The 14,597-nt window shown below is 42.5% G+C and overlaps 1 protein-coding gene across 1 annotated transcript in view; it reads left to right on the top strand.

The window, feature by feature from the left end:
* LOC126253035 (uncharacterized) overlaps positions 1 to 14,597 on the top strand; it is a 449,954-nt gene that overhangs the window by 63,350 nt on the left and 372,007 nt on the right. The window lies entirely within an intron of this gene.

Genomic DNA, 14,597 nt, shown 5'->3' with positions numbered 1-14,597 from the left:
ATCAAGCTGTCATCATCTCCGAACTATTTCTGTGTTGTACGCAGCAAACAATGCTGTAACATGTGTTCATATTCGTCCGCATTCACCGTTTTCTTAAGACAATAAGGATACCACACCCTGGCCACAGAAAACACCATCATACCGTAGTAGCACCTCCTCATCTACGTCCACATGTCTACTCTGCAATTCACACTTAAGGGGCTGGCAAAGGGTTCTTCGAACCACCTTTAGACCATTTCTCAATCTTTCCATTCTCTAGCCGAGAGTGGGAAAAATTAACAAATCTTTCTGTATGAGTGCTAATTTCTCTTATTGTATTACGATTATCATTATCCCTTTGTAACCTGGCGGCGATAAAATATTTTCGAATTCAGAGCAGGAAGTTGGTGAATGAAATTTCAATGATTTTGCAGCAGCAAAAACCACCTTTGTTTTAAAGATTGCCACCCAAACTCTCTTACCATATCCGTGACTCTTTCCCCTATTTCACGATAATTTCATTACTGTGATTTTTATGATGTCCTCCGTCAATACTATTTGGTAAGGATGCCACATTGCACAGCAGTATCCTAACAAAAGACGGACAAGCGTACTGTAAGCAGTCTCTTTAGCAGACCTGCTGTATCTTCTAACAGTTCTGCCAATAAAACGCAGACTTTGGTTTGCCTTCCCCACAATATTATTGTGTATATGGCTTCCTCAATTTAAGTTCTTCATACTTGTAATTCCTAAGTATTTGCTTCAACTGACAGCCTCTAAATTTGTGTAATTTATCGTGTGACTGAAATTTAACGATTTTCTTTTCTTACTCATTTCGAAGACCTCATACTTTTCCTTATTCAGAGAGAATCGCCACTTTTCGCACCATATACATATAGTGTACTGTGTGCAGGAGGGTACTACTTCTGGTACCACTAACTGATCTCCCCCGTCCTGATCCATACGCGAATGGCGCGTCGGAGCAACGACTGTTGGTAAACCCCTGTACTGGATCTAATTTCTCGAATTCTCTTGTCGTGGTCATTAATGAGATAAATTTGGGAGCAAGTAATATGTTTCTGACCCTACCCGGAAAGTACTCTTTCGAAATTTTAGTAGTAAACCTGTCCGAGATTCTCAGCGCCATTCTTGTACCGTCTGCCACCAACGTTTGTTGAGTATCTTTGAAACGCCCTCGCGCCGACCAAAAGAAACGCGCCGCTCTTCGTTGGATGTTCTCTCAATCTCGTTTATCAGTCTTACCTGGTAACGGTCCCAGATTAATGAAAAATAAGAAGCGGTCGAACGAGCTCCATGTAAGCCACTTATTTCGTGGATGAGTTATATTTCCTTAAAATACTTCTTATGAATCTTCCTGGCATCTGTCTTCTCTACTATTTGTATTATGTGGTGATTCCACTTAAGATTGCTATGGACAGTTACTCCTAAATATTTTACGGTAGCTTCTGTTTCTTGATTCAATAGTGTAGTTACGCAGTAGTTGATTTCTTTTCCAATATAAGCGCAATATGTCACATTTACTTACTCTCAAGGTCAACTGCCACAGTCTGCACCATGCATCGATCTTCTGTAGGTCATTCTGCGAATCGATACAGTTTTCTGCCGTTGCTACTTTCTTATAGACAACCGCATCATCTGCGAAAAGTCTTCCGACGCTTTCTACTAGATCATTTACATACATTGTAAACAGTAACGATACTACTGCACTTTCTTGGCATACTCCAAAATTACCTTTACATCTGTCGATTTTAGTCCGTTAAGAGAGACGTGTTGGATTCTATCTGAGAGGAAGTCTTGAGTCATTCTCAAGTCTGGTCTGATACGCGATAAGCTCGCACTTTTTTCACTAAACGGCGGTGCGGGACGGTGTGAAATGCCTTCCTGAAGTCAAGGAACCCGGCATCAACCCGGGCGCCGTTGTCTACAGCGCTATGGATCTCATGAAAGAACAAAGCGAGCTGAGTTCCGCAGGAGCTCTGCTTGCGGAATCCATGTTAATTTTTTACAGAGGAGATTTTCACTGTCTAAAAACGGCATAATCCCTGCCCATAAAACATTTTCCATGATTCTACAACAGGCTGATGTCAACGATATAGGGCTGCAATTGTGTGCATGCGTCCCACGGTCCTTCTTGAAAACTGGAATGGCCTGCGCTTTTTTCCATTCGCTAATTACCCTTCGTTGCTCCAGTGACCTAGACAAACTGTTGCTAGAAAGGCAGCAAGTTCTTTCGCATGATCTTTGTAGAATTTTATAGATATCTCAAGTGGTCCTAATGCCTTCCCACTACCAAGCGATGTAGTTGGTTTTCCATTCCGCAGTTGGCTATCTCAATATCTGCCCCTTCGACGTTAGTACTATGGATGAAGTAGGGACTGTGTTACGATCTTCCGAGGTGATTCGGAAGACCGAATTAAGTATTTCGGCCTTCTCTCTGTTATCTTCCGTTTCGGTGCCAGTATGGTTATCCAGTAAGTGAATACCGGGTACTGATTTTACAAAAGACCAAAACCTCTTGGGGTTTATACTCAGATTGGTTGATAAAATATTATTTTCAAAGTCACTGAATGCCATTCTTATACTCTCATTACTCTAATTTTTGCTCCGTTCAGCTATTGTTCGTCTGCTTGGTTTTGACTTCTCTTTGTTTACGCAGCAGTTTTCTAGCAGTGCTATTAAATCACGGTGGGTCTATTAAATCATGGTGGGTTTCCTCAGTCCTTAAGACCTTGCTTCGAACGTACTTGTCTAAGGCCTACTGAAAGATGGTTTTGAATTTTTTCCATTTGAGCACTACACCTACGTCATCAGACCTGAATATTCAGATACTCCGCATCTGGTATCCTGTCACTATTGCTAAGCAAAAATATTTTCCTACTCCTACGTTTCTCAACATTTCTGGTAAAACCAGTAACCATATTTGCAATCACAGCCTTATGATCACTGATATTTTCCACTGTGTTAACTGATTCTATAAGTTCATAGCTAATGCTGGGATGTTTCCTTCGAAATGGCACAGCCGATTTCCTTCCCCAACCTTGCACGAATCGAGCTTGCTCTACGTCTCTAATGACCTCGATGTTGACGGGACATTAAATCCAGTCTTCCTTCCTTCCTTCCTTCCTTCATAAGGCTGTTGGTTGTTTGGTGATCTAAGACGTTACCTTCACAAATTGGCTCTCTATCTGCTCAAAGTAATTTTCGGACAAGGCGTTCAGAATACTGTCACACGATTCCCTGTCTGTGGCATCAGTTTTGACAGCATGATCCTCCCAAGCTGCACCTGACTAGTTTATTACACTGCAGAAGACAGCATCACCTGCAAGCAATCTAAGAGGGCTGCGCAGTTTGTCTCCTAAATCTTTTATATAGATTAGTCATAGCAGAGAGGCTATGAAATTTACCTAGAAACGCCAGATACCTCTTCGGTTTTACTCGGTGATTTTGGGTCGGTTACTACGTACTGTGACCTTTCTGACAGGAAATCACGAAACCAGTCGCACAACTGAAGTGATAGTCCACAGGAATGTAATCTAATTAGTAGTCTCTTGTGAAGAACAGTGTCAAAAACTTTCGGGAAATCTAGTAATAAGGAATCGATGTGAAATCCTCTGACGATAGCATTCATTACTTCGTGCGCATAAAGAGCTAGTTGCATTTCACAACAACGATATTTTCTGAATCCGTGTTGACTATATGTCATATATCGTTACCTTCGAGGTAATTTGTAATGTTTGAACACATTATATGTTCCAAAATCCTACTGCAAATCGACGCCGGTGATGTGGGTCTATAATTCATTGGATAACTTCTATATCCTTTCTCCAGTATTGGTGTTTTTTTTTTTAATTTGTGGTAAGTTCTTTTGGGACCAAACTACTGAGGTCATCGGTCCCTAAGCTTACACAGTACTTAATCTAACTTAAACTAACTTACGTTAAGGACGACACACACACCCATGCACGAGGGAGGACTCGAACCTCCTATGGGGGGAGTATTGATGTTAACTGTGCAGTTTTCCAGTCTTTTGATATGGATCTTTCGCCGAGAGGATGCTTGTTTGTGATTGCTAAGTAAAGGACCATTGTGTCAGAATTCTTTGAAAGAAACCTAATTGGTGTACCATCTAGACCGGAGGTGATTTAAGCTGCTTCGCTACACCACGGATATCTACGTCTAAGTTACTCGTGTTAGCATCGCTCTTGATTCGAATTCCGGAATACACATACTTTGTCCTCTTTGGCGAACGAATTTCGGAAAACCGTATTCAGTAACTCCGCTTTAGTGGTGCTGCCATCAGTAATATTACCATTGGTATTGCGCAGTGAACGTATCGTATGGTCAGTAGCAATTTGTGGCTTAAGAGGAGCTGCTTGTCCATCACATCCCATCCATTTTAACTGCCTACGTTCAGTCATTGTTCTAGCTGGACTGTTACTAACGCTTCCTTGCGCTGTTTTCATATGATTTTTTTTTACAATCAGCCTCCTCAATGCTCGAGGTCTACCTGGTCATGGTTTAGCTGTTGTTGTTCCTTCTCCTTTCCACTTCACAATCACATCACAAACAGTGTCCTATGCACACTCATACTAGGCTGTTCACCCGAGATTTATTTCGTCATAAAATACGGCTGGAGAAATTGAAGAATCACACATCACCAACAGTTGACTTGCGCAGTTTTGAAAGAGTTAAGTTGTCCCTGATGTATTTGTTACTCAGGTGACAACTAATGACTTGTCCATGCTCGAAGTCACTGAGCTCTGCTCACTGATCCATTCTGATGTTACTGCTTCTCTAGTGACAGCACAACACTCTCCGCTTCCTTTTATGAGGGTGGTTTCGCCTGTCGTGACATATAGTGGTCAGTTCCGCATTACATAGGAGTGTGATGATACTTTTGATTATTTAGTGTATTTAAGATTGGACGTAGCGATTCTGACAGGTGTGGATCCACGATCTCGTTCTGAAGAGGATCATAGTTTCTTTCTCTCTACATTTCCCTCTCCCCTGAACATAAACTGCCGTCAGGCAGACGTGTGGGAGATTCCAAGGTTTTAGTATTGCGAGGGGACTTCAAAAAGTAAGAAAGAACAGAGATGTAGCAGGAGGATATCTAAAGCGTAAGACGAAGTAGAGCTGCAATAGAGTGTGGTAGAAGAGGTGGAGATGGCCGATGAAGGAGAAACAACAGATACTGCATTATATTTGGAGTTTAACAGAACATCGAAGAGTCTGTGATCATACATCTCATTATTTATCGACGATATAACTGCAACCAAAGTCAGTCGGAACTTGTGGTAGTATTTAACATGATTTCGATAACTGTTAAACTTTTCGTCGTGTTTCCAGAATAATGATATCATAACAGTATCGAAGAAGACAAGTGTGCCGCGCGGGGTAGCCGCGCGATCTAAGGCGCCGCCGGCTGGAGTGACCTAGCGGTTCTAGGAGCTACAGTCTGGAACCGCGCGACCGCTACGGTCGCAGGTTCGAATCCTCCCTCGGGCATGGATGTGTGTGATGTCCTTAGGTTAGTTATGTTTAAGTAGTTCTAAGTTCTGGGGGACTGATGAACACAGCAGTTAAGTCCCATAGTGCTCAGAGCCATCTGAACCATCTAAGACGCCTTGTCACGGTCCGCGCGGCTCCCCTCGTCGGGAGTTCGAGTCCTTCCACGGGCAGTGGTGTGTGTGTTGTCCTTAGCATAAGTTAGATTAAGTAGACTGTAAGCTTAGGGACTGATGACCTCAGCAGTTTGGTCCCATAAGGCCTTAGCACAAATTTCCAAGCCAAATGTGGATACATACGAAAAACTTGTCTTGTGACAGCCAGAGCGAGAGCACCAGCAGCAGCGAGTACTGTTTGTATAAAGCGTTTATTTTGCATTTTGTTTACGACCTTCCACTAAGGAAGGGATTCTATTTGTGTTTATCTGCTCTGCATAGAAACTAACAGTTCTTGATCGTTAGGAGAGAAATTTATTTTGTACTTATTTGCTGCGCTTAGCTTTTAAATAGTTTTTCTGGGAAAACCTAGCGTAGTTTTCGCGTCTCGTATTTCAGTGAGTGTTTCTTGATTATCAGAGTAGCTCATCAGAAGATTATCTTGGGAATTTGTCACCGTATAGAGTAGGGTAAACATAGTCATGTGTAGGGACTGTGGTTGTTGTGAGCGGACGCAAGGAGAATTGGCCAATCTTCGGGGGCAGGTGGAGGCTTTGTCTGTTAGGCTCATCGAGCTCGAGGCGCAGGCGTCGGCTCGTAGTGGCGTTGGGGCAACTGTGGTGAGACCTATGCCTACTTCGGTGGCCTTGGAATCACATGGAACCCCTGATGTCGCTGCGTCTTCCGGCAGTGAGCATCTTACCGGTCAGCCATCACTCCAGGGTGAATGGCGGACAGTGGTGGGCTCGCGCGTGCCTGGCCGAAAGGCGAAGGTGGGATCTGGCCGCGTGGCAGCTGCCTTACCCCTTTCCAACAGGTACGGGGTGCTTCCTAGTGGTGATGACATCGTTTCCGAGCCACCACAGGATGCCTCGCCTGTTGGGCCAGTGGCCGATTCTCCGGCAAGGTCCCGACAGTCACAGAGGGCGGGCCTATTAGTTATAGGGAGCTCCAACGTTAGGCGGGTTATGGAGCCCCTCAGGAAAATAGCGGGTAGGTCGGGGAAGAATGCCAGTGTGCACTCGGTGTGCTTGCCGGGGGGTCTCGTCCGTAATGTGGAGGAGGCCCTTCCGGCAGCTATTGAACGCACTGGGTGTGACCGGCTGCAGATAGTAGCACATGTCGGAACGAATGACGCCTGCCGCTTGGGTTCTGAGGCCATCCTTGGTTCCTTCCGGCGGCTGGCTGATTTGGTGAAGACAACCAGCATCGCACGCGGAGTGCAAGCTGAGCTTAATATCTGCAGCATAGTGCCCAGAGTCGATCGCGGTCCTCTGGTTTGGAGCCGTGTGGAGGGTCTAAACCAGAGGCTCAGACGACTCTGCGACTATAATGGTTGCAAATTCATCGACCTCCGTTATTGGGTGGAGAACTGTAGGGCCCCCCTAGACAGGTCAGGCGTGCACTACACACCGGAAGCAGCTACTAGGGTAGCAGAGTACGTGTGGCGTGCACACGGGGGTTTTTTAGGTTAGAGGGACCCCCCCCTTGGGCGAAACGATAAAATACCTGACGGCTTACCAGAGAGAACATCAGCATCGTTGATAAAGAACGTCCGTCCTCAGAGACCAAAAACAGGAAAAGTTAACGTAATATTGGTAAACTGCAGGAGTATCCAGGGCAAGGTTCCTGAATTAGTATCGCTTATTGAAGGAAATAGTGCGCATATAGTATTAGGAACGGAAAGTTGGTTAAAACCGGAAGTGAACAGTAACGAAATCCTAGACACAGAATGGAATATATACCGCAAGGATAGGATAAACGCCAATGGTGGAGGAGTATTTATAGCAGTAAAGAATTCAATAATATCCAGTGAAGTTATTAGCGAATGCGAATGTGAAATAATCTGGGTTAAGTTAAGTATCAAAGGTGGGTCAGATATGATAGTCGGATGCTTCTATAGACCACCTGCATCAGCAACCGTAGTAGTTGAGCGCCTCAGAGAGAACCTGCAGAACGTCGTGAAGAAGTTTCGTGATCATACTATTGTAATAGGGGGAGACTTCAATCTACCAGGTATAGAATGGGATAGTCACACAATCAGAACTGGAGCCAGGGACAGAGACTCTTGTGACATTATCCTGACTGCCTTGTCCGAGAATTACTTCGAGCAGATAGTTAGAGAACCAACTCGTGAAGCTAACGTATTAGACCTCATAGCAACAAATAGACCGGAACTTTTCGACTCCGTGAATGTAGAAGAGGGTATCAGTGATCATAAGTCAGTGGTTGCATCAATGACTACAAGTGTAATAAGAAATGCCAAGAAAGGAAGGAAAATATATTTGCTTAACAAGAGTGATAGGGCACAAATCGCAGAATATCTGAGTGACCACCATCAAACGTTCATTTCTGAGGAAGAGGATGTGGAACAAAAATGGAAAAAATTCAGAAACATCGTCCAGTACGCCTTAGATAAGTTCGTACCGACTAAGGTCCAAAGCGAGGGGAAAGATCCACCGTGGTATAACAATCATGTACGAAAGGTACTACGGAAACAAAGAAAGCTTCATCATAGGTTTAAGAGTAGTCGAATCATAGCTGATAAGGAAAAGCTGAACGAAGCGAAAAAGAGCGTAAAGAGAGCAATGAGAGAAGCATTCAACGAATTCGAACATAAAACATTGGCAAACAATCTAAACAAGAACCCTAAAAAGTTTTGGTCATATGTAAAATCGGTAAGCGGATCTAAATCCCCTATTCAGTCACTCGTTGACCACGATGGCACCGAAACAGAGGACGACCGAAGAAAGGCAGAAATACTGAATTCAGTGTTCCGAAACTGTTTCACTGCGGAAAATCGTAACACGGTCCCTGACTTCAGCCGTCGCACGGACGCCAAAATGGAAAATATTGAAATAAACGATATCGGAATTGAAAAACAACTGCTATCACTTAGTAGCGGAAAAGCATCCGGACCAGACGAGATACCCGTAAGATTCTACAGTGATTATGCTAAAGAACTTGCCCCCTTTCTATCAGCAATTTATCGTAGATCTCTGGAAGAACGTAAAGTACCTAGCGACTGGAAGAAAGCGCAGGTCGTTCCCATTTTCAAGAAGGGTCATAAATCAGATGCGAATAATTATAGGCCTATTTCGCTTACGTCAATCTGTTGTAGAATAATGGAACATGTTTTATGTTCTCGTATTATGACGTTCTTAGATAATACAAATCTCCTTCATCATAACCAACATGGATTCCGCAAACAGAGATCATGTGAAACTCAGCTCGCCCTATTTGTCCAAGAAATTCACAGTGCCGTAGACACTGGCGAGCAGATTGATGCCGTATTCCTGGACTTCAGGAAGGCATTTGATACGGTTCCGCACTTACGTTTAGTGAAAAAAATACGAGCTTACGGAATATCGGACCAGGTTTGTGATTGGATTCAGGATTTCCTAGAAGAAAGAACACAACATGTCATTCTTAACGGTTCAAAATCTGCAGATGTAGAGGTAATTTCGGGAGTACCGCAAGGAAGCGTGATAGGACCTTTATTGTTTACAATATACATAAATGACTTAGTTGACAACATCGGTAGCTCCGTGAGGCTATTTGCAGATGACACGGTTGTCTACAAGAAAGTAGCAACATCAGAAGACTCCTACGTACTCCAGGAAGACCTGCAGAGGATTAATGAATGGTGCGACAGCTGGCAGCTTTCCCTAAACGTAGATAAATGTAATATAATGCGCATACATAGGGGCAGAAATCCATTCCAGTACGATTATGCCATAGGTGGTAAATCATTGGAAGCGGTAACGACCGTAAAATACTTAGGAGTTACTATCCGGAGCGATCTGAAGTGGAATGATCACATAAAACAAATAGTGGGAAAAGCAGGCGCCAGGTTGAGATTCATAGGAAGAATTCTAAGAAAATGTGACTCATCGACGAAAGAAGTAGCTTACAAAACGCTTGTTCGTCCGATTCTTGAGTATTGCTCATCAGTATGGGACCCTTACCAGGTTGGATTAATAGAAGAGATAGACATGATCCAGCGAAAAGCAGCGCGATTCGTCATGGGGACATTTAGTCAGCGCGAGAGCGTTACGGAGATGTTGAACAAGCTCCAGTGGCGGACACTTCAAGAAAGGCGTTACGCAATACGGAGAGGTTTATTATCGAAATTACGAGAGAGCACATTCCGGGAAGAGATGGGCAACATATTACTACCGCCCACATATATCTCGCGTAATGATCACAACGAAAAGATCCGAGAAATTAGAGCAAATACGGAGACTTACAAGCAGTCGTTCTTCCCACGCACAATTCGTGAATGGAACAGGGAAGGGGGGATCAGATAGTGGTACAGTAAGTACCCTCCGCCACACACCGTAAGGTGGCTCGCGGAGTATAGATGTAGATGTAGATGTAGAAACTCATAATCAATCTGAAATCTAATATTTTAAGTGATGGCTAGAGTAATAGGTACACAGAAAAGCAAACAGTGTAATTTCGTGTCAGAAAACTTAAACGTACCATTGAAACAATTCGTACATTTCTCCTAGCAACAGACAGGGCATTAATGAAAACTTTGGGTAGTTTTAACGCTTTTGACAAAGTAACGTGGCATACAATGTTTGAAATATTGAACCACAGAGTAAAATTATTAAACTAGAACATCTAGGAAAACCTAGCGACTGCACTGAAACTGAAAGACCAAGAAAACGAGTTTGTGTAAATGTGGTTATAAGGAAGGATTGCAAGTTATTGCCATTGTTCTTTAACTTTAACGTCGAAGTAGAACTGGCGAAAGTGAAAAGAAATTTTAGACGAGTGTTAAAAGTACAAAGGCCATTGATACCATCGATAACGCCTGGAGAACATACACTCATTCTGGATGACAGGAAGGAAGAACTAGAGCTTCTGCTCAATGGAATGACTCGATAGTTCGTACATTATATCGAATAAGGATAAGGAGAGGTAACACAAATATAACGTAGATACCACAAAATAGAACATCGACTCGCTCTTAAAAACTGGGGAAGAGGCAAGAGCGGACGAAGTAAAAAGACTTTGCTTTTGAACTATCTCGCTAAAACTGTAATTAACAGAAACTGATGTAGTTAGGATAGTTTCGTAATTTGTCTGATTAAATTAAATAGCAAGATATGTTATGGCAGACAGCCATTTACAAAAATCTCTTCCCGAAAAAGACTAGCTTTATTTTCTTACCAAAATATCGAAATGTTCCAGAAATTGTTAACGCTTTTACTTACTTACAACCCTCCAGTATATATGGAACATTTCAGAGTCCCCGTACAGTTCTTATATACGTAAAATATACGATGACGTGAGTGACAAAAGAAAAATATTTAAGAAATAAGTCAAATCACAATTAAACTCAAAGACAACGTCACAAAAAGAAGCAGCTTCACTTTAATAATAAGATAATTAACAACAGAGTGGCAAGATGCTAGATCGTTCGATCATCAGAGACAGCATAAAACAATTCAGAGGAAATTTCATAACGGCCGCTCGACAAAAAAAATTATTTCTTAGGATGCTGACAATGTTGATTTTTTAAACAAAAAATACCATAATATTGTACTCTTTCTGCTATTTTGGCAGCTTATTTATTACTTAAAACATTAACTTATCGCAATGGCATGAGTACCCGCTTCCTTCGCTAATGTCTAGTCAGCTGCAGACATCGGAACAAGATGAGATCGCTAACAAGCATTCGAGAGTTTTTAGTACATAAAAATTTCGTAGAGAAAAATGTGACTTGAACAGAGTCGCTGGACCGCAATTAATTATTACAGAGATATAACAAACTGATGAGCACATATTTACAGTCGTATATTGAAGTAGTACGCCGTTTAGGTAGTAAGCTGACACGGAAGCCAAAGCAGAAACAGGCTTCAGATGAAGACTGGCGGAGACGAAGGCAGCTTACTTCACTTCCAAGGAAAGCCACTGGTAGTAACTATTGGCGAGGATTTTAGGAAGAAGCTGCCAGAAACGGGCGTCTGGCGTGCAACAAACACAAAAAAATCACGCTATGGGTTGAGCGACTTAAAACGAGAACCGAAAGCCACGAGACGAAGCGAGAGCTCGCAGCAGCGCAGCTTCGACACTATTATTCCGGTCCACACTTGTTGCTGGTTCCCTTGCTCACTTCAGGCTGACGTCGGCATGCTTCGTTGAACACAGCGCTCTCGATATAGTGTACCTCATTGTTTGCTTTCAATGACTTCGATGCCTATAAACCGTAATATTAAAGAGACCATGTACCATAGGCATCATTTAAAAACAACCATAGTTAGCTATAAGAAAAATTTCTTTTAACCTGATCCATCTCAGTGTCACAAGAATTTTACAGTAACCACACAAATGTACTGCCTTCAGTCGACTATACAATGAAGCAGAGATGTAAACACTGAGCACATCTTACGTTACTGTTTGATTAGGTCGCTAAAATCAAAAGATCACTTCTTGTAAAAATTATATTTGCTAACGCGTTTTATAGGACGTTCTGCTGATATTTTATTGGATAAATCCAGCGTCGGTCGTAAACATCGAAATCCTTTATTTTACAGATCGATTTCGCTCACTGTGTGACCATATTCAGTGCAAATTATTCGAACCTGGTAGGCCGATATCACAATAGCACAACATTTTCTATGAGGTGTAACATGTAGTGTGATGATTACTTCTAACGGGTATCTTACTATTACTTCATAAAAAAAATTTTGAATTTACAGAGGAGGCTATTTTGTAACCTTAGCAGTCGACCTTAAAGTACGTTGTATCGCCAACTGCTAAGTTTACAAGATAGGTTCTTCTGTAAATTTAAAAATTATTATGTGCAGTAAAAGTGAAGATATCTTTTGGAAGTAATCATTACGCTATATGTTACACTTCATAGAAAATGTTTTGCTATTATGATATGGGCCTACGAGGTTCGAACAATTTGCACTGAAAAATAAAGAATTTCAGTGTTTGCGGCGGATGCTGTAATTTATCAAAAAAATATATTGACAATAACATGGTCGTGCTGCACACGGTTTCAAAAATGGTTCAAATGGCTCTGAGCACTATGGGACTCAACTGCTGTGGTCATCAGTCCCCTAGAACTTAGAACTACTTAAACCTAACTAACCTAAGGACATCACACACAGCCATGCCCGAGGCAGGATTCGAACCTGCGACCGTAGCAGTCGCACGGTTCCGGACTGCGCGCCTAGAACCGCGAGACCACCGCGGCCGGCCTGCACACGGTTTCCAATGGAATTAGACATTAAGGAGCTCTGCTGATATGCTACACCCTAAACACGCCAGAAAATTTAATTTTTAACACCAAAAGGTCTGTTGATTTTAGCGACATAATCAAGCAGTCGTACAAGACGTGCTCGGAGTTTACATAATGGTCACAGGTTTCCTGCGCTACTTTGTGTCGCTACTACAGCAAGATGTACGCAAACACGATGTGCAGATATGGTCTAGTAGTGCGACCAAATATAAACGTTTTCTCATTATGTTCGCCATTCCTTTTAAGGAGAATATTACTAGCGGGCCCTTACCTCATAAATTATTCGACATTTATCGTTTTCATTTTATTTATTTACCTTTCGTTCTTTGCGACAAGTTTGGCGCTCGCAGGCCAATTCTCAACCATCATTCCTCTCATCAGACATACCGCTGTCATCGCTGGTCGCAGCCAAATAGAGATAAATGTGATGAGACACAGAGAATAGACAGATTAATTCTAACAATAAACTAGAAATAGCAGCCAGTCACAGTTAGTACTAATGTTTATTAAAACCAAGTAGCACCGTTAGCGGGTTTGAACAGACAGGTTCATCGTTAGATGGATGTTCACGTTTAAAATTATACATAGTGTATGCTCTACATGTGAAGTTGGTTGATTTACGATGTGGTACCCTATAACGATATAACGAAAGGAGCCTATTTACTGCAAAAAATTTGAATGTCGTATGATACTTTCGGCTGAGATATCGCACGGGATGGTTCAGGCGCTTGTCGGAAAGGGTATTTTCCTTCGCGCACATTGGCCCCTTTTCTTGTGAATATGTGAGAAGTGTGTCGTACATGTACTTGTGGAGTAGGTGAGTGAAATGGACGCGTGTACAGAGCAGCGTTATGTGTGTGTTGTGTGATGATGATGAGAGAAGGTGAAGGGGGAAACCTGGTGCCGCTTAGATGAACGTCGCCATCCTAAGGACGGATCACCACCGACAACGTCACACGAGTGACTGAAAAGGGACCTGGAATTTAACCCAGGGTATTAGCGTAAAGTCTGGTGATCAGGAACTTTATGCCACCACCTCCCCTCCCCTTGACATGCACTTACTGGCACCGAAAATTTCATCTACCATCAGGATCCGAACCGGCTTACCTCCAAGATGGGCGCCACCGCACAGCGTGCCTTAGCGATCTCAGTTGCAGAAGTGCTTTTCCATTCTGTCCTGGTATAAGAATAAATTAAAACAATATATACAACTTTCTAAGATAAGGAAAGAGTTAGTTTTGTGTTACATACATCGAAAATCCAAAAGCAGTGAACAGTGCAGGATTTTCGAAGTTGGTGACACAAAATTAACTCAATCCTTGTCTTAGAAAGTTGTATACGTTGTTTTTATTCATTTTATTGTCCAGTTAGTGTAAATTAGACAATCAGTCTCCCATTAGGTATTATGATTACGCTCATGAGGATATCTTCCGATAAAAGTGCTTGCAATTGAAGATCGTTTACACGTTTTAGCCCTTCCTCTGGCAGGATATTAAGTTAATCTTCCACATATATAAAGCAGGAAGTATGTGTGCATGTCTGGCATCTCCTCTCAAACCCCTCAACCAATTTCTATCAAATTTCGCACAGAAACTGCAGGCGTCACAAGTATCAGCACTGTGGGGTTTATAACCTCACAGCGCCAACATATGTGGAAATACAGGCAAAACTTT

Source organism: Schistocerca nitens, chromosome 4 (assembly GCF_023898315.1).
Source record: "Schistocerca nitens isolate TAMUIC-IGC-003100 chromosome 4, iqSchNite1.1, whole genome shotgun sequence".
Classification (NCBI taxonomy): Eukaryota; Metazoa; Arthropoda; class Insecta; order Orthoptera; family Acrididae; genus Schistocerca; species Schistocerca nitens.
The sequence above is the reverse complement of the archived record's forward strand: the minus strand, read 5'-3'. Positions and strand labels throughout refer to the sequence as shown.